The 20,254-nt window shown below is 46.0% G+C and overlaps 1 long non-coding RNA gene across 1 annotated transcript; it reads right to left on the bottom strand.

The window, feature by feature from the left end:
• Nucleotides 1-1,369: 1,369 nt before the first annotated feature.
• LOC139232959 (uncharacterized) lies at nt 1,370-4,314 on the bottom strand. The gene is made up of 3 exons (XR_011588122.1): nt 4,258-4,314; nt 2,172-2,325; nt 1,370-1,877 (listed from the first exon to the last, which is right to left on the bottom strand). It is a non-coding gene; the product is annotated as an uncharacterized lncRNA (long non-coding RNA).
• Nucleotides 4,315-20,254: the final 15,940 nt, after the last annotated feature.

Below are 20,254 nucleotides of genomic sequence, written 5' to 3'. Positions count from 1 at the left end.
TAATCTAAAACTGTTGCATTTTTCAAAATCACAAAGCCCACCAATGGGAAGGATTGATTTCAGCACGAGAGGCGGACCGGATATCTGGCAATAAAAAGGGGTTTCTGACCCAGTGTGTGTGTTCTGCTCTCGTGATCGAACAACCAGCAAGCCTCTCGACACTGAAGGAAAACCAGTGTCCGAAGACACCGAAGATAGAAGAAACAAACCACCAGACTGCAGAAGGCACAGTAGTGAGTATAACCTCTGGTCCCCAGAACTCCCAACTCAGTTAAGCCAGGAAAGGTGGGAGGTTGGGCATTGTACTGCTAAACTTGTGTAAAAATTTTCATTGTGTCCATTTAGTGGGATTTAGGGGGATTGTTTTGTTGGTGTATTGCTGTTTGTTGAGATATACCTTGTTAAATAAATTGGAAGCCTAAGTTCCTCTTGGAATCACCTTGTCTCAGTTCTATTGTATTACATCTCCTGATCGTGAGTCTTATGTCAGAACAGTGTAAGGGAAGCTAGGAGCGCCTCGAAAACGCTCAACTGTGTGTCACAGGTTAGGGAAGAAGGGGTTAAGAGTGTTTGACACTCACAGGTGCCTCACAGGCTAGGCATAAGCTGTGGGGACGCACAAGTCTCAAAACCCCCTTCATAAGCTGTGGACACAGTCTCTCAAGGGGTGCTCTTGCAGCACTCAGGGTACCTCACAGGCCAGGCATAAGCTGTGAGGGCAGAAGCCCAGAGAGAGACACCCAAGGCACAACAACACATCCCGAGAACCCCTTACACCTGCACTGGCCAGGCATTAGCATTAATGCTTAGTTTAAGTAAAGTATGGCTATAATAAAAGACTGAACAAATAATGATGAACAACTGTAAATATTTTATATGAAAATATTATCCTTATTGCAACTAATGTAACTAAGAGAGAAGGCACAACAATTGTTGAATTCAATATTTTTTTTTATTAACACAACGAATGAAGTAAAAAAAAATAGTTAACAACACCCTCCCGTCGCGCCCTCCCCCCTCAACCCACCCTTCCCCCAAACCCCAAACAACCATGAACAAAACATTAACAATTTAACAATGAAATTGAAAACCCCCCCCCTCCCTAGCTGCAGCCACGTTTCCCTCCAGGTCCTTTCCCACCCTGTGTTCTTACCTCACCCACCCGTTTTGGCCTACGCAGACCGACATGAACACGCTGTGCAGCGTGGGACGGCAAGACTTCCTGCCGTGGTGGAGGTGAAGGAGTGGATACAGAAGCCTGAGGCTCCACTTCTGAGTCAGGAGGAACTGTGTCCTCGGTACTCACTTGCGTGCCAGGGGTCTCGCTGCGAGCCGACAAGACACCTTGGGGTGCAGCGCCGTTTCCAACCAGCAACACGATGAAGGGCATTGGTTGCGGCAGTCTTTTCACGGATCACCTCCAACGTCTCCCGTGCTATCTCGGTTTGCACGGAAGACCAGTTGGAGAAGTTCGTGCTGAACTGGCTCCAGGTTGTTGGGAACTGGCTCCAGTTCGTGGAGAAACCCTCGAGCCCCTAGATAAGGTCGCCACCGATCGCAACTGTCTCCCTGCAACAGGGATATCAAGCACACTGTCTGCCCGTCCGAGGTAGGCGGTTGCTCACCTTGCTGACCCAACCTCCGTGGCGTTGCCACCTGCACACCAGTTGGTCCCGATGCCTCATCCATCTCAATAGAGATGGCCGCAGGTACTTCCCCCCCAACAAAAATGTTTGCTTCCTCCTCCTCCTCCTCCTGCTCTTCCTCCACACTAATTATTGTTTCATGTTCTTCCTCTTCCTCCTCCGAGGTGGTTGCTGCTGCTGATGGTGCAGGAGGAGTGGATGGCTCCACTGAGACGACCTTATCAGGTTGACCTTTAAAAGATCAATGACATTTCTAAACAACTTATTAGGACATTAATGGTGATCATTAATAGTAAACATTACATACCAATATTTTTCAATAACCCATAACATAACAATAGTTTTCAATACCCCATATGCACAAGGGTTCACCAGGGTCGCCATGACATCATTCGTACTTCAAGAGTACATCAAAAGTATATTGCATATTGCAAATTGATTACAGGACATTACATGCGTAACTAAGATAGATTTTTAAAATGTCTTTAATAATGTTTGACACATTGCACAGTTCCCATTACTCACGAGACTCAAGGGTGGGTTCGGTCACACCACGTGACCGAACGGCTGTCATGTCCCACTAAAGCCACCTCAAGCTCCTCGTAGTCCAACAGTGGCTGGAGCTGAGCAGAGCCACCTCCGTCCTCCTCTGCTCGGATCGGTTGATATATACCTTCTTCTGCAAATGAGAAGAGAACATGGCATGGCATAAGCTAATGGACTTGGTAATAAACATTTAAGAATGACAGACTTAAATTTAATGCCGGAGATGCAATGTTCGATTAGAAATTTGCATTGCATTGCATATGAACAATATTTCATAAATATAAAATTCAACTTACTGTTAGGATGCATAAATTATTTCAGAATTTAATTAATTAATACAATAAAGAAATTAAATTCAAGCTTCCAATTAAAAGTTGCATGCATCATTAAAATATTACATATTTTACATTTAAAATATAACATGCAACTTATTCTGGCTGCTGCCAACAAGCTGTTCCACCTTTTCTGGCACTGGTCAGGTGTCCTTATCTCATTTGATGCCAATGTCACGACATCAGCAATCTCCTGCCAGATTTTGCAGTACGCATGGGGTGGAGGTTTCCCATGCCCACCCGTATCAAGTCATCCCACCTGCTCTGTACAATATTAACAAGAACCTCGTTGGCCTCCTCGCTGAATGGTTTTGCCCTTTTTCTCTCCGTTTCACCCTCCATTTTAAAGTTTAGATATATATCATTTAATATTATATTTTACAAATAATTTCAGAACTTTCACTCCACTTCAACACTGAGAAGTAAAAAAATATAATTTTTTATAACTCAAAAGAACTATTTTTAGTCTCAATACAATCCAACCAGCCCAACAAATCTCCTCTGCCTCTCTGCCTTCCTTTACTCGATCTGTCTCCACTCTCTCTCTCTCTCTCTCTTTCTGACCCTCCCTGCACCTTCCGAGCATGTGTGATGACCCCTGACCTCTCAAAATGCGGCAAAGAAACTCAACCAAAAAAAAATCCCACACATGCGCAGAATAGCGTTGCTAGGGAAACTTTTTCTTTTATTTCCGTTTTTGGTGGGCGATCGTGAGATCGCCGAAAAATCACATTACCCATTTGATATCGCTGGGGTAAGGCCGAGTAGAAAATCGCAAAAAAAAAAGTGTCTTGTGCCAGCAATGAGCAAGGCTGAGACGTCCCACATCGCTGGAACAAGGCCCATTTTGGGGGGCCTTAGCCACCTAGTAGAAAGTCTAGCCTCCAGTTCTGACGAAGGGTCATCGACCCAAAATGTTAACTCTGCTTCCTCTCCACAGATGCTGCCTGACCCGCTGAGATTTTCAGCATTTTCCGTTTCCACTCCTACACGGACCCTGTAACGGAATGGAAACCAAATCAGAAACTGCTGGAAACACTCAGCAGGCCAAGCAGCATGTGCGGAAAGAGAAACAAGTTCACAATTCAGGTCAATGACCTTTCATCAGCTCTCCAGACAACAGCAAACAATTGGCTTTATATAATCCCTGCTCTACAACTATTTTAGATAGAACCTTAAATCAAGTACCGCCTTTTAGTAAAGGCACTGGAACCCACACATTTCAAAATCAGCTGGGAACTTTGCCAAATCAAATTAAAATTCTGTTCCCGGGGGTGATGATGCACTCCAGTCCCTCCAGTGCCCACCTCACGGGGCAGGCCGTGATCGTACCAGTACCCCAGCTGCTTCAAAGAGGTGTAATAAAAAAACAGGTGGCAACCCAAAGAGGGAGCTCTGAGGTGGGCTGACCAAAAGCTTGGATCAAAGAACATCCAACACTCGCACAGTGCAAGCAAATTGGGAGCAGAGTGAGGAACAGCTTTTGAGTTGTGTGTTCTACCAAACTGATCAGTCCTGGGGATTTGTCTCTGCCAAGACCTGGGTCCTTTTGTGTCCATCTAGACTGGTCAAAATTCTGAGCTGGACATAATGGGACTCAGCCTCCACTCAAAATGGCACAAGCGTCGGCAGAAGTTTCCTGGCCTCTTCCGTTTAATGGTTCCTGCCGCTTTAAGCGTTGGAGCTTGTTGCTGATCGGGAAATCACGTCCATGGACACTCCTGATCTCCTACCCATAATTTCAGCTCTGGGTGGCCACCCATCAAAGGCCATATCCTGACACGGGCAACCTTTAATGCTGTAGCTTCCAGATTCATTTGTAACACCAGGAGCAGATGCGTTGCTTCTCTCCATACTCCCCTTCGTGAACCCGACAAACTTCATGGGCCTATTGTGGCACTTACTGAGTAAACATTTTCAATAGCACCATCTCGCCCTGCTCGAGACAGACACACACTATCTCGCCCTGCTCTATACAGACACACACCATCTCACCCTACTCTATATAGACACACACCATCTCATCCTGCTCTATATAGACACAAACCATCTCACCCTGCTCTATATAGACACACACCATCTCACCCTACTCTATATAGACACACACCATCTCACCCTACTCTATATAGACACACACCATCTCACCCTACTCTATATAGACACACACCATCTCATCCTGCTCTATATAGACACAAACCATCTCACCCTACTCTATATAGACACACACCATCTCATCCTGCTCTATATAGACACACACCATCTCATCCTGCTCTATATAGACACAAACCATCTCACCCTACTCTATATAGACACACACCATCTCATCCTGCTCTATATAGACACACACCATCTCATCCTGCTCTATATAGACACAAACCATCTCACCCTACTCTATATAGACACATACCATCTCACCCTGCTCTATATAGACACACACCATCTCACCCTACTCTATATAGACACACACCATCTCACCCTACTCTATATAGACACACACCATCTCATCCTGCTCTATATAGACACAAACCATCTCACCCTGCTCTATATAGACACACACCATCTCACCCTACTCTATATAGACACAAACCATCTCACCCTGCTCTATACAGACACACACCATCTCACTGTACTCTATACATAGACACACCATGTCACCCTGCTCTATACAGTCACACACCATCTCACTCTACTCTATACAGACACTATCTGAGCAGTTATACAGCACTTTTAACAGAAAAATGTCTCAAGTACTTCACGGATATCTGAGGGAAAATGGACACCAAGCTAAAGAAGGAAATAATAAGAGAGGTGAATAAGTGTTTAGCCAAAGAGGTGGGTTTTAAGGAGGGGCTGAGATGAGGGAGGTAGAGAGATGGAGGGTTTAGAGATGGAATTCCAGAGCATGGGCCCTAGGTGGCTGAAGACACAGCCAATGGGGCAAAGGGAGGGGGATTCCATAAAGGGCTAGAGTCAGAGGAACAGAGAGTTCAGGGGAGAGGTTGTAGGGCTGGAAGAGGTTACAGAGATAATGAGGACGAGACCATGATGACATCGAAACACGAGAATGAGAATTTAAAATTTGAGGCATTGAGGGATCAGGAGCCAATGTAGGTGAGCGGCGTATGTTTTGGTTCTGGGGGAAGGGGCTGCCCACGGAAATTGTTTAAAATGGTGAACATGAACAAAGCATGTGGGGAGAAATCTGAATTGTAACTGCAGCAACATCTACAGGCAACACCGAGGATTCACAATGCACCGGGGTTAGCCAAACCCGTTAAACATGTAGGAATAGAGAGACCGAGGCTTCACATACACAGATCTTCAAAAGTGGGAGGACAAGTTGGTGAACCTGTGGGATCCTCGATTTTATAAATAGGGATGAGGAGTAAAGAGGGAAAGCAAAACCTATACTGATTATTGGTTGGGCAACAGTTATTGGATCTAGTTTGGCCTCCTTACTTTAGGAAGGATGTCGAGGCCATGGAGAGGTTGTGGAAGAGATTCACTGAGACGCTCCCAGCAACGAGGAGAGACTAGGAAATGGGGGAGATTTTATTAGATCAGAGAAGTGGGTAAGAGATCTGATAGAGGGGTTCAAAGTAATGAAGAGTTTGGAAGGGGAAATTTCGAAAACTATTTCCAGCGGTAAGTGGGTCGGTAACTGGAGGACATCAATTTAAGATCTTCACCCAATGAACAAAGGGAGAGGTTTGGAGAATTCTTTTTACACATAGGGTTGTTGGGATGTGGAACGGCCGACCAGAAACAGGGAGGGAAGCAGGATCCAGAACAGCTTTTAACCATGAAGTGGATACATATTTGAAAAAGAACAATTAAAAAGGATCTGGGAAAGGGGCAGGAGAGTGGGACGGAGAGGATAGCTCTTTCAGAGGACTGGCACAGGCTCGAGGGGCTGATTGACCTCCTCCTGACCCTGTGTAACACAGACTGTGTTCGGGGTGTGGGCATCGCTGACATTTAGTGCCCATCTCTAGTTGCACCGAGTTGTGCTTTCTTCTTGAACTACTGGGTAGGAGGTTTGATACAACTGAGGGGCTTGCTGCACTATGTCAGAGGGCAGGCAAGAGGCAACCTTGTTTGTGTGGGGCTGGAGTCACCTAGAGGGCATAGCGGGTAAGGACGGTAGGTTTCCTTCCCTGTAGGACATTAGTGAACCTGTTGGGCTTTTATGACAATCTGACAGCTTCACGGTCACTCTTATTGAAACCAGCTTTTTATTTCCATATTTTTAAAACTGAATTCAAATACTCAAGCTGCCACATTGGGATTGAAACATGATCTCTGCATTATTAGTCCAGTAATGTTATACATTTGATTAAAATTAGAAAACGGATGTAATACTTAAAATTGAGAAATTAGTACCAAACATTCTGCATCTGTTCACTGCCCTCGATAGTCCCGATAGAATGTATAGCACAGAAACAGGCCATTCGGCCCAACAGGTCTTTGCTGGTGTTCATGCTCCACATGAGTCTCCTCCCCCCCCACTTCATCTAACCCTATCAGCATATCCTCTATTCCTTTCTCCCTCATGTATTTATCTAGCTTCTGCTAAATGCATCTATGCTATTTGCCTCAACCACTCCTGGTTGTCGTGAGTTCCACATTCTCACCTCTCTCTGGGTAAAGACATTTCTCCTGAATTCTCCATTGGATTTATTGGTGACTATCTTATATTTACGGTTCCTAGTTTTTGTCTCCTCCACAAGTGGAAACATCTTCTCTACGCCACCCCCATCCAAACCTTTCATAATCTTAAAGACCTCTATCAGGTCACCCCTCAGACTTCTCCTTTCTATGGAAAGAGCCCCAGCCTGTTTAGTCTTTCCTGATAGTTATAACCTCTCTGTTCTGGTATCATCCTTGTAAATCTTTTTTGCACCTTCTCCAGTGCTTCAGATCTGCTTTTCACAGCTTGTTGTGAGGGGCTGGAGCACTCCATCGATACAGCCGTGTGTGTGTAGAATCACGGGATACTGTGGAACATTCCAGCTCTGCGGGACCACCCCCTCTCTCTCCCCGCCCCGAAGCCTCTCGCATCATTTAATTTCTCCACTCGTGTTTTCCCAACAACCGGGGCCTATAAAATGATGATTTGACTGCCAGGGAGGGTCTCTTTGGAGCTTCTTGTTTAATCAATCAGGCCCCGCTCCTAATGATATCCTGCTGACAGTTTAATATGTTTTGGTGTAAGTTTTCAGGAGCTGCCTGGGAATACTCAGGACTCATGCCAGCAAGCATATGGCTGTCTGCCTCTGACTGACAGGCGGCCTTCATGCAGAGAGCGCCAGTTTCAGTGGGCCCTGTCGGCACCAGCCTCTCTGAATGGGACCCACACTCCAGTGAACGGAGACTTGTTCAAGTGGAGAGGAAAGACGCACAGTGAGATTTATTTTATCACTCCACCTTTTCATTTCAGAGAAGTCAGCTCTTGTGTTTTATTGCAGAAATGTGTAAGAAATGCAGAGTGATGATAATGGGGACTTCAATTATCCTAATATAGACTGGGAAAATAACAGTGTAAAAGACAAAGGGGGGAGGAATTCCTGAAATGTGTACAGGAGAACTTTCTTGATTAGTATGTTTCCCAATAAGGAAGCCCAACGAAAGAAAGCAGTGCTGGATCTGGTTCTGGGGAGTGAAGTGGGGCAGGTGGGGCATGTTTCAGTGGGGGAGCATTTGGGAAATACTGATCACAATATCATTCGGCTTAGAGAAGTTATGGAAAAGGTCAAGGAAAAATCACATGCGAAATATTCAACTGGAGGAGGGCTAATTTCAGTGAGTTGAAAGAGCCTGATGGATTGGAATCAAAGATTAGCAGGTAAAGCAGTAAATGAGCAATGGGAAGTCCAAAGAGGAGACAGTTTGGGTACAGAATAGACACTTCCCACAAGGGGGACAGGAAGTTCATCAGAAGCTGGATGACCAAATATATCTGATTAAAATGAAGCAGTAAAAAGGCTTATGCAAATTGTTGGCTCGTAGTATGTTAGAGAGCCAACCTGAATGCAGCAAGTACAGAGGGGAACTGAGAAAGGAAATAAGAGGGGCAAAGAGAGTATACAAGAATAGATTGGCGGATAATATCGCTGGAAACCAAAAAGTCTTTTATAAACACAATTAGGCTCAAAAAGGAGATCTTCTTGTGGAGACAGAGGGCATGGTTGAGATACTAAATGAGTACTTTGCATCTGCCTTCACTAGAGAAGAGGCTGCTGCCAATGTCACAGTACAGGAGGAGGAGTTAGAGAAATTGGATTGGATAAAATAGATAAAGAGGAAATACTTAAAAGGTTGGCAGCACTCAAAATAGAAAAATCACCTGGTCCGGATGGGATGCATCCTAGGCAGCTGAGAGAAATAAGGGTGGAGATAGCGAAGGCTCCGGCCACAATCCTCCAATCCTCAGATATAGGAGTGATGCCAGAGCACTGCAGGATTATAAATGTTACATCCTTTTTCAAAAAAGGGGAGAGGGATTGTTATATATGCAGACTATTGATTTATTCTCTGTGTAGTTACTGTATAGTTGCATAAGATGGAGACTTATTTACCGAATGTACTGTCAATAAGGTTTATACTGTATATGTACATGCTGGCACCACTAGAGGGTGCAACTGGTGGAGACTGGGGTTTGCTGCCCTGGTGGCAGGGGCTGTATAAAAGGGGAACCACCATGCGGCTGCCTCACTCTGGAGTTACGAATAAAGGACCAAGGTCACTACAGTTTGAGCACAACACATTACCTCATGGAATCATTCATAGGTACATTACAGACATAATAACTGGCGATGAGGATACGGACTTTCACGCGATTATGGCTAACCTTTGGCACACTAAAAGACTTTGCAGAGGATGATGATTGGGATGCCTGCACAGAAATGCTCGAGCTGTATTTTGTGGCAAACGGCCTGGCAGGGGAGACGGACACATTGGAAAAGCGCAAGGCTATACTGCTGACCAGTTGTGGGCCCGAGGTCTACCGCCTCGTCAGGGACTTGCTGGCACCCACGAAGGCCAAGGATAAGACATACAATGAGCTGACTGAACTAATTCGCGAACAAAACCAAAAGAGAGCATCCTCACGGCCAGTTACAGATTCTACACTCACCACAGACCTGAGGGCCAGGAGATTGCAAAATATGCTGCCGACCTCAGGAGACTTGCGGCACCGTCTGATTTCGGCACGCACCTCAACAAAGCATTGCGAGACATCTTCGTTATGGGAATTGGCCACGAGGGCCTCCTTCACAAGCTATTATCTGCCGATACCACAGTCAACCTGCAGAAGGCTATCAGCATCAGTCAGGTGTTCATGACCTAGACCTGCAGCACCAAGCAAATTATTCATCCTGTGTACTCAAACCCGGCTAAGTACTGTACACAGAATGATGCCTTTCACAGGCAAGTGTGTAGAATGTGGCTCTGCCCAGGCCAGAGAGCACAGATCTCAGGGTTGCAAAACTCAAAGTCCACCAAGGGGTGCTAATTGAGTAGCACCATGTTGGTGTTGCGGAGGGAACCATAGGGCTTACCAATGTCGGTTTGCTGAGTATATATACAAAGCCTGTAACATGAAGGGCCACCTCCAGCGTATGTGTAAAAGAAATACAACTCACCATCTAGCAGAGGAGTCGGTAGATGACTTTGAATCCAACGGGGAGTATGATGATTTGGCCAGAGAGGCAGCTCAGCCCCAAGAAGAAGTGTATGGAGTGTATACCTGCACCATCGATTGTCCTCCAGTGAAGATGGAAGTCAAGATTAACGGCGTTCCAGTCTTCATGGAAGTGGACACGGGAGCGAGCCAGTCAGTGATGAGCCAGGATGCCTTTGAGAGGCTATAGAACGAAAAATGACCCGAGCTGGTTCCAGTACAGGAAAAGTTGCACACCTACACCAAGGAGCTGATCCCAATCCTTGGTAGTGTGGATGTAAATGTAATCCACAATGGCGTGATGCACAAGTTACCTCTGTGGATTGTTTCAGGTGATGGTCCAACGCTACTTGGAAGAAGGTGGATGGGGAAGATCCAGTGGAAAAGGGCAGACCTCTTCACTCTAGCAATCGATGTCTCCCATGTTCAGAGGCAGAGCAAAACCTCACCTTTGCTTGGGCCAGGCACCAGAGAATAGACTAGCGCAGCACCTGAGGCACAGACCATCCATCACGACTGCGTGGCAATGATCCGACCGGAACGACCTAAAAGTACTTTCCCGGCTCCAGTGGCAGGACTCCTAGGGAGGAAGATTGAATTCGCAGGCACTCTTCCAGCTTTTGTGGCAGAATCACGGGAGAGAAGGATCAAGGCAGTCGACCTCGAGGACAGAGGCAAGGTGGTGTCCCTGCTGCAGCGAGGGGCAGTGTGGCTGGAAAAAAAGATGGCCACGGCCAGACCACGAGGTGCAACACTGAGGGACCAACACGTGGTGTCTAACAAAGGATTTGATTGAGGTAAAGCCAGCAGGGTTCTCTTAAAGGAGACCTGCAACCAACTGAACTTAAAGAGACATTGTATGCACGGTAATCAATGTAATAAAGCGATTAAGATTGTGAACAAAATGTTGTTGCGAATTGTCAGTACTATTCCTAATGTAAAGAACAAAATGTTGTTGCGAGGTGTCGGGAATAGAGTGTCCCCAAAAGTAGCAAGCGAGCGAATTCGGGAGGATTAAGGCGCTGATCCTGATGCCCTGCCCCAGGTGTCCCCACAAGTTATAGACCAGCGACCCTCAGGAGGGTGAAGGCACTGATCCTGATACCCTGCCCCAGGTCTATCCCACGCTGTAGGCACCCGATGGCACTATTTGCCACAGACCTGGAAATGAAAATGGCGCAATACGTACAGTCGGCCACCGTTGCCCACCACCTGGGTGGAGACGGCGCAGCCCCCAGACCCAGTCGCTACCTCGGCCATGTCCGGGAGTGAAAGGTCAGAACCAACGAGTTCCCCAAACGGGACCTGGAACAGCCAGGTTCCCAACACCGTTAGAGAACAGGCAGAAGACTCTGCAGCCCTTAAAGGTAGACAGGGAGGCCACACACATCTGTGGCTCTGCCCACCACTGGGCAACGGCAAAGACCCTGAGTCCTGGCTAGGTGAGCGAACCAAGCCCACCCCGCTAGCAGGGGGCACAGCACCGCCATCAGACGACTAGGACCCCGTCCGGTTGCTCTGGAACTAGCGTCCTCGCATACCTGTACTGCTACCTCAATACTGACCATGACTGAACTAATTATGCAATCTACCTAATTCTGGCGCACGACCGTAAAACATAACGAATGTAAGTTACTGAACCAAGGTGTCACGATACAAACTGTTAAAAAAATTTTTTTTTCTTCCTTTCTTTGTCCGTGCACTGTGTCTGATCCTGTATATTAATTTAACGGGCCAGCTGCATGATCTCACTGTTGGGGGGGCCGGGGGGAGGGATGGAAATGGACGTATGTAGCCACGGACACACACATGGATCAGACCCAGAACCACTGGAACCTCCACTGCATCATTGAACCATTCAAACTGGTAACCACTACTCAACGTTGTGGCAAAAGGACTTGGGGGTTAACAGGGAGAGAGCCAAGCCAAAGCACAGCCAAGGTGCAAGGGCTATTGGCACTTAAGTCTGGGGAGAGCTAAGCCAGAGCACATAGTGCAAAGGTAATTGGCACAAAGGACTTGGGAGAGAGTGATGTTATATATGCATACTATAAATATACTCTCTGTGTAGTCACTGTATAGTTGCATAAGATGGAGACTTGTTTACCTGCTGTACTGTCAATAAGGTTTACACTGTGTATATACATGCTGGCACCACTAGAGGGTGCAACTGGTGGAGACCGGGGTTTCCTGCCCTGGTGGCAGGGGCTGTATAAAAGGGGAGCCACCATGCGGCTGCCTCACTCTGGAGTTACGAATAAAGGACCAAGGTCACTATAGTTTAAGTACAACACATTGCCTCGTGGAATCATTCATAGGTACATTACAGACATAATAGGGATAATCCCGGCAACTACAGGCCAGTCAGCCTGACATCGCTGGTGCAGAAACTTTTAATCCGGGACAAAATTAATTGTCTTTTGGAAAAATATGGGCTAATAAATGAAAGCAAGCACAGACTTGTTAAAGGCAAATCATATTTGACTAACTTGATCGAGTTCTTAGATGAAGTAATGGAAAGGGTTGATGAGAGTAGTACAGTTGATGCTGTGTATATAGACTTTCAAAAGGTGTTTGATAAAATACCACATAGTAGACTTGTTAGCAAAATTGAAGCCCATGGGATTAAAGACACACTGGCACTGTGGATCCAAAATTGGCTAAGAGATAGAAAGCAGAGAGTAGTGGTGAACGGATGTGTTTCAGACTGGAGGGAAGTATCCAGCGTCCCCCAGGGCTCGGTGTTGGGACCACTGCTCTTTTTAATATATTTATAATGACCTGGACTTGGGTATACAGAGCATAATTCCACAGTTTGCAGATGATACAATACTCGGAAATGTAACAAACAGTGAGGAGGATAGTAACAGACTTCAGGAGGACATAGACAGTCTGGTGAAATGGGCAAACACATGGCAAATGAAATTCAATGCAGAGAAAAGTAAAGTGATGCATTTTGGTAGGAAGAATGAGGAGCGGTAATATGAACTAAATGGGTATAGTTTTAAAGGGGGTGCAGAAACAGAGATTGAGATATGAGGTAGCAGGTCGAGGGGAGCAGCAAGAGCTCACCTCACATAGCAGAATGTGGAGAACATAAGGAACGGCTCCAGATCAAGAGATGATTGCACAAGAATATGGACCTGTGCCGAGAGCTGCATTGGTGCATGGGAGCTGTGTTTGTGCACTGGACCTGCATTAGTGCAGGAGCTGCATTAGTGTGCAGGAGCTGCATTAGTGGAGGAGCTGCATTAGTGTGCACGGTCCCCACCCTGGGATCTCACAGATTCCACTCCCACACACTGTCCCCACCATGGGTTCTCACAGATTCCACTCCCACACACTGTCCCCACCCTGGGGTCTCACAGATTCCACTCCCACACACTGTCCCCACCCTGGGGTCTCACAGACTCCACTCCCACACACTGTCCCCACCCTGGGGTCTCACAGACTCCACTCCCACACACTGTCCCCACTCTGGGGTCTCACAGATTCCATTCCCACACACTGTCCCCACCCTGGGGTCTCACAGACTCCACCCCCACACACTGTCCCCACCCTGGGGTCTCACAGACTCCACTCCCACACACTGTCCCCACCCTGGGTCTCACAGACTCCACTCCCACACACTGTCCCCACCCTGGGGTCTCACAGATTCCACTCCCACACACTATCCCCACCCTGGGGTCTCACAGATTCCATTCCCACACACTGTCCCCACCCTGGGGTCTCACAGACTCCACCCCCACACACTGTCCCCACCCTGGGGTCTCACAGACTCCACTCCCACACACTGTCCCCACCCTGGGTCTCACAGACTCCACTCCCACACACTGTCCCCACCTTGGGGTCTCACAGATTCCACTCCCACACACTGTCCCCACCCTGGGGTCTCACAGATTCCATTCCCACACACTGTCCCCACCCTGGGGTCTCACAGACTCCACTCCCACACACTGTCCCCACCCTGGGATCTCACAGATTCCACTCCCACACACTAAGAGCATTGTCAGAGGGGAGAGAAGCCAAGCTGGAAATGGAAGGCAGAAAATTAGTAAGCAAGTTTGGAAGGCAGAGAAAACAAAGGCTAGAAACTGGACAACAAGGCAGTTTGGCAATGCTAAATAGTATAAACTTGAATGCAATGAGTTTAGGAAATAAGGCAGATGAGCTAAGAGCACAGATAGACATGTGGGATTATATATTGTAGCCATGACTGAAACATGGCTGAAAGAAGGGCAGGAATGGCAGCTCAACATTCCAGGTTATCGGGTTTTCAGGCGAGATGGAGAGGGGGTTAAAAAAGGAGAGGGGGGTGGGGGGAGTCGCAGTATTGTTTAATGAAACAATTACAGCTGTGAGGAGGGATGTTATGTGAGAAGGATGATCAAATGAGGCCATATGCGTGGAACTAAAGAACAAAAAAGGGGCAATCACACTGCTGGGAGTGTGCTATAGATACCCAAACATTCCAAGGGAATAGAAAAGTTAATTTGTTGCCAAATTACTGACAAGTGCAAAAACAATAGGGCAGTAATAGTGAGGGATTCAATTACCCTAATGGGAATCTATCAGTGTAAAAGGAACAGAAGGCACAGAATTCCTAAATTGCATTCAGGAGAACTTATTTTAGCCAATACATAGCAAGCCCAACAAGAGGGGAGTCAGTTCAGGATTTAGTGTCAGGGAATGAAGCTGGGAAGGTGGAAGGAGTAGGAGTGGGAGAGCATTTTTGTGGTAGTGATCATAATTCAGTTAGTTTTAGCATATTTATGGATAAGGACAAAGAAAAATTGGGAGTAAGGGTTCTAAATTCGGGGAAGGCCAAAGTGGACTGGAAACAGGGTAAACATATTCCCACAAAGATCACAGTGTCGAGCTGCCTCTGTATTCCCTCTGTCGCAGTGTCCAGCAGCCTCTTGTAAGATTGCACTATTTTCTGCTTTATTTTTGCTGTAACTAAAATGGCCGAACTTGAAAACTGACCAAATTCTGTAACCAGCAAACCTTGCGAAGTCAAGAAGCTACTGTGGGAATTGTTAATTAAGCAAAAGCTGTATTTTCTCACAAGATAAGGAAGAATCGACCTTGGACAGGACGCTATGGACAATGATGTCTTTAAGGAACATTTTTTTAATGAACGGATTATTGCTAAGGACATTGAAAAACATCACACATTTAATTAACTGTCTGCTGAAGAGAAAAAAGCAACTTTGGCCTTACAGAGTGGGAAAGTTGCCAACTTTTTAGGTATAAACAGAGCTGTGAGAGGACACTTGCTGCTGCAGTCAAGAGGTTGGTAGCCTGGTCAGTTACTAAGGGAATCATGGAGTTAATTTCTGATCGCTGACCACGGCTGGAATTAACTCTGTGTGAGTGTTTTTGCTTTGTATTAATCACTTAGGAAATAGGTAATTTTAACTGTTATAAGGTACCTTAATGGGATAGGTTGGGGCGAGCTGATTGGACATTTAATGCTATCGTAAATTGCTTGTATTTCTTTTGATTATTCTAAGTAAAGATAACCCCTGGATTGGGATGGTGAAGAAACATTGTGTCTGTTCTTCTGTCTCACAAGTTCGAACCCTGCAAAGTGTTGCGTCAGGACAAGATCTTACAGGCTAAAACCTGTTTTATTAAGTCTTGACTGTTTAGTGGAAAGAAAAAGACAAATCTTACAGGCTAAAATCTGTTCTTATAAAAGATAAGTCTTATAGACCCCAAGTTTCCACACGCAGCAAAACAGGCGCCCCTCCAAGCTGGGCGCCCGTTTTTCGCGCCGAAAACGGCGCCTGAAAAAAAACGCGCTATTCTCGAGCGCTTTGCAGCTCGATGTCAGCTTGGAGCAGCGCCCAGGGGGCGGAGCCTACCACTCGCGCCGATTTTGTAAGTAGGAGGGGGCGGGTACCATTTAAATGAGTTTTTTTTGTGCCGGCAACCATTTGCGCGTGCGCGTTGGAGCGTTCGCGCATGCGCAGTGTGAAGGAAACATTGGCACTCGGCCATTTTTGTAGTTCTTTGTAGCTGTTCAATTTTTAACATTTTTTAATAAAACCACATTGCCCTTCCATGATCAGCACTGAGGCTTCTTGCAGCAGTGAGAAGGCTGCAGGAAGCCTCAGAAGTTGAGGCAGCCGTTTCCCGACGGGCCCGACCGACGGCAGGGGAGCCTCCCCCCCTCCCCTGTTGCTGTCGGGAATGGCTGCCTCAACTTCTGAGGCTTCCTGCAGCCTTCTCACTGCCTCCCTCCTCCCCCACTGCCGTCGGTCGGGCCCTCACTGCCTCCACCCCGCTGCCGTCGGGAACGGCTGCCTCAACTTGTGAGGCTTCCTGCAGCCTTCTCCCTGCCTGAAGCACTTTCACACAGGTAGGAACATGGTTTATTTAATCTTTTCTTTGCTTATAAATTTTTATTCAGGTTGGAATTATTTGTATAATATTTGTATAAGTATAACTAAGGATTTATTGTAGAATGTAATGACTTCCCTTCCCCCTCCTCCCCCGCCCCCCACCTCGTTCTGGACGCCTAATTTGTAACCTGCGCCTGATTTTTTAATGTGTAGACAAGGTTTTTTCAGGCCTACAAAAATCTTCACTTGCTCCATTCTAAGTTAGTTTGGAGTACGTTTTCACTGTGGAAACTTTCAAATCAGGTGTCAGTGGCCGGACACGCCCCCTTTTGAAAAAAAAATTCTGTTCAAAAGTGAAACTGTTCTAACTGACTAGAACTGCAGAAAACTTAAATGTGGAGAATTCCGATTTTTAAGATACTCCGTTCTCCACCAGTTGCTCCTAAAAATCAGGAGCAAATCATGTGGAAACTTGGGGCCATAGAATGGCACCTGAATGAACAGGGACTTGTGATAAGACAAACAATGTGACAATGGACGAGTCAGTTACAAGGTATGTATTGCCCCCTTAGAGAGGGGTGGATACAGTTCATTGTAGATGGTGGTGATCCAGGTTTGGCAGTTGGACACTGGACAAGGTCCCTGTGTCAGCCTGAGTTGATGGAAGCTGTTTAGCTATCAGTTCAAATCTGTGATGGTGTAAATGATTAGTTACAAACAGAAATTAGTGAAAAAGAAACGGTAGCAAACCGATTCCTTAAGGAGCTGGAGGTAGACAGGGAACGGGCTAAAAATCTCAAGGACAGGTTGGAAAAGTTTGAGAAGGAGAAGGCAAAGCTCGAGTGGAAATTTAAAAAGGAGTTGGAGGATATGCAGTCAGAGATTAAAGCAGTGGAGGAAGCTCGCTCAGAAGCACTTAACGTTTCTGAAGGAGTGGACAGTCTGGGAACTAAGGTGGACCTGAAAGCTGTGTTTAGGGTCACTCAGAAAGAGATTTTAGAGCAGCGAAAGATTAAAGAGAATGACAGAGTGTAAAGGGAAGATTAGGGAATTGGGAGTTAAGTTACGGGTTCAGAGAGGCAGGACCTCCTGTCCTGGAGAGATAGACAGGATAGAATCAAGCTGCTGAGATGTTTGTTCAAGAGACAAAAGAAAAAGAATCTTCAAGTAGAAACCAACATATTTTGTGCCGAGTAAAAAATAAAAGGACATAAAATTTATTGAGTGAAAGGATGATGGAAAAGGTTTCAGTTTGTATGGAAAATGTGTGTTTGTAATGAAATTATTGGTTGTGAATGTGTGGGGAGTTGAAGAATTTTCATTTGGTTGAAAGTCTGTCTTTAAAAGAAAGTGTCTCTAATGTTTGTTTTAGCTCCAATCACTTTTCTGTGCAAAAGCTGTATTAGCCTTTTGTATTAGAAACATAGAAAATAGGTGCAGGAGCAGGCCATTCAGCCCTTCTAGCCTGCACCGCCATTCAATGAGTTCATGGCTGAACATGAAACTTCAGTACCCCCTTCCTGCTTTCTCGCCATACCCCTTGATCCCCCGAGTAGTAAGGACTTCATCTAACTCCCTTTTGAATATATTTAGTGAATTGGCCTCAACCACTTTCTGTGGTAGAGAATTCCACAGGTTCACCACTCTCTGGGTGAAGAAGTTTCTCCTCATCTCGGTCCTAAATGGCTTACCCCTTATCCTTAGACTGTGACCCCTGGTTCTGGACTTCCCCAACATTGGGAACATTCTTCCTGCATCCAACCTGTCCAAACCCGTCAGAATTTTAAACGTTTCTATGAGGTCCCCTCTCACTCTTCTGAGCTCCAGTGAATACAAGCCCAGTTGATCCAGTCTTTCTTGATAGGTCAGTCCCACCATCCCAGGAATCAGTCTGGTGAATCTTCGCTGCACTCCCTCAATAGCAAGAATGTCCTTCCTCAAGTTAGGAGACCAAAACTGTACACAATACTCCAGGTGTGGCCTCACCAAGGCCCTATACAACTGTAGCAACACCTCCCTGCCCCTGTACTCAAATCCCCTCGCTATGAAGGCCAACATGCCATTTGCTTTCTTAACCGCCTGCTGTACCTGCATGCCAACCTTCAATGACTGATGTACCATGACACCCAGGTCTCGCTGCACCTTCCCCTTTCCTGTTCTTGTCATTGGTGTTAGAAAAATACTTATGCTGTTAAGTTGGTTAATTGATTTATGTATACATAAGAACATAAGAAATAGGAACAGGAGTAGGCCATAAGGCCCCTCAAGCCTGCTCCGCCATTCAATAAGACCATGGCTGATCTGATCATGGACTCATCTCCACTTCCCCGCCCACTCTCCATAACTCCTTATTCCCTTATCGTTTAAGAAACTGTCTATTTTTGTCTTAAATTTATTCAATGTCCCAGCTTCCACAGCTCTCTGACGCAGCGAATTCCACAGATTTATAACCCTCTGAGAGAAGAAATATCTGCTCATCTCTGTTTTAAATGGGCGGCCCCTTATTCTAAGATCATGCCTTCTGGTTCTAGTCTCCCCCATCAGTGGAAACATCCTCTCTGCATCCACCTTGTCAAGCCCCTCCATAATCCTATACGTTTCGATAAGATCACCTCTCATTCTTCTGAATTCCAATGAGTAGAGAGAGGCCCAACCTGCTCCACCTTTCCTCATAAGTCAACCCACTCATCCCCAGAATCAACCTTTTCTGAACTGCCTCCAAAGCAAGTATATCCTTTTGTAAATATGGAAACCAAAACTGCACACAGTATTCCAGGTGTGGCCTCACCAATACCTTATATAGCAGGAGCAAGAATTTCCTGCTTTTATACTCTATCCCCTTTGTAATAAAGGCCAAAATACCATTGACCTTCCTGATCACTTGCTGTATCTGCATACTATCCTTTTGTGTTTCATACACAAGTACCCCCAGGTCCCGCTGTACTGTGGCACTTTGCAATCTTTCTCCATTTAAATAATAACTTGCTCTTTGATTTTTTTCTGCCAAAGTGCATGACCTCACACTTTCCGACATTATACTCCATCTGCTAAATTTTTGCCCATTCACTTAGCCTGTCTATGTCCTTTGGCAGATTTTTTGTGTCCTCCTCACACATTGCTTTTCCTCCCATCTTTGTATCGTCAGCAAACTTGGCGATGTTACACTCAGTCCCTTCTTCCATGTCGTTTATATAGATTGTAAATAGTTGGGGTCCCAGCACTGATCCCTGTGGCATCCCACTAGTTACTGGTTGCCAACCAGAGAATGAACCATTTATCCTGACTCTCTGTTCTCTGTTAGTTAGCCAATCCTCTATCTATGCTAATATATTACCCCCAACCACGTGAACTTTTATCTTGTGCAGTAACTTTTTATGTGGCACCTTGTCAAATGCCTTCTGGAAATCCAAATACACCACATCCACTGGTTCCCCTTTATCCACCCTGTTCATTACATCCTCAAGAATTCCAGAAAATTTGTCAAACATGTCTTCCCCTTCATAAATCCACGCTGACTCTGCCTGACCGAATTTTGCTTTTCCAAATGTCCTGCTATTGCTTCCTTAATAATGGACTCCAACATTTTCCCAACCGCAGATGTTAGGTTAACTGGTCAATAGTTTCCTGCTTTTTGTCTGCCTCCTTTTTCAAATAGGGGCATTACATTTGCAGTTTTCAAATCTGCTGGGACCGTCCCAG

Source organism: Pristiophorus japonicus, chromosome 20 (genome assembly GCF_044704955.1).
Source record: "Pristiophorus japonicus isolate sPriJap1 chromosome 20, sPriJap1.hap1, whole genome shotgun sequence".
In the NCBI taxonomy this organism is placed as follows: Eukaryota; Metazoa; Chordata; class Chondrichthyes; family Pristiophoridae; genus Pristiophorus; species Pristiophorus japonicus.
This window is presented reverse-complemented; position numbering and strand designations above follow the sequence as displayed.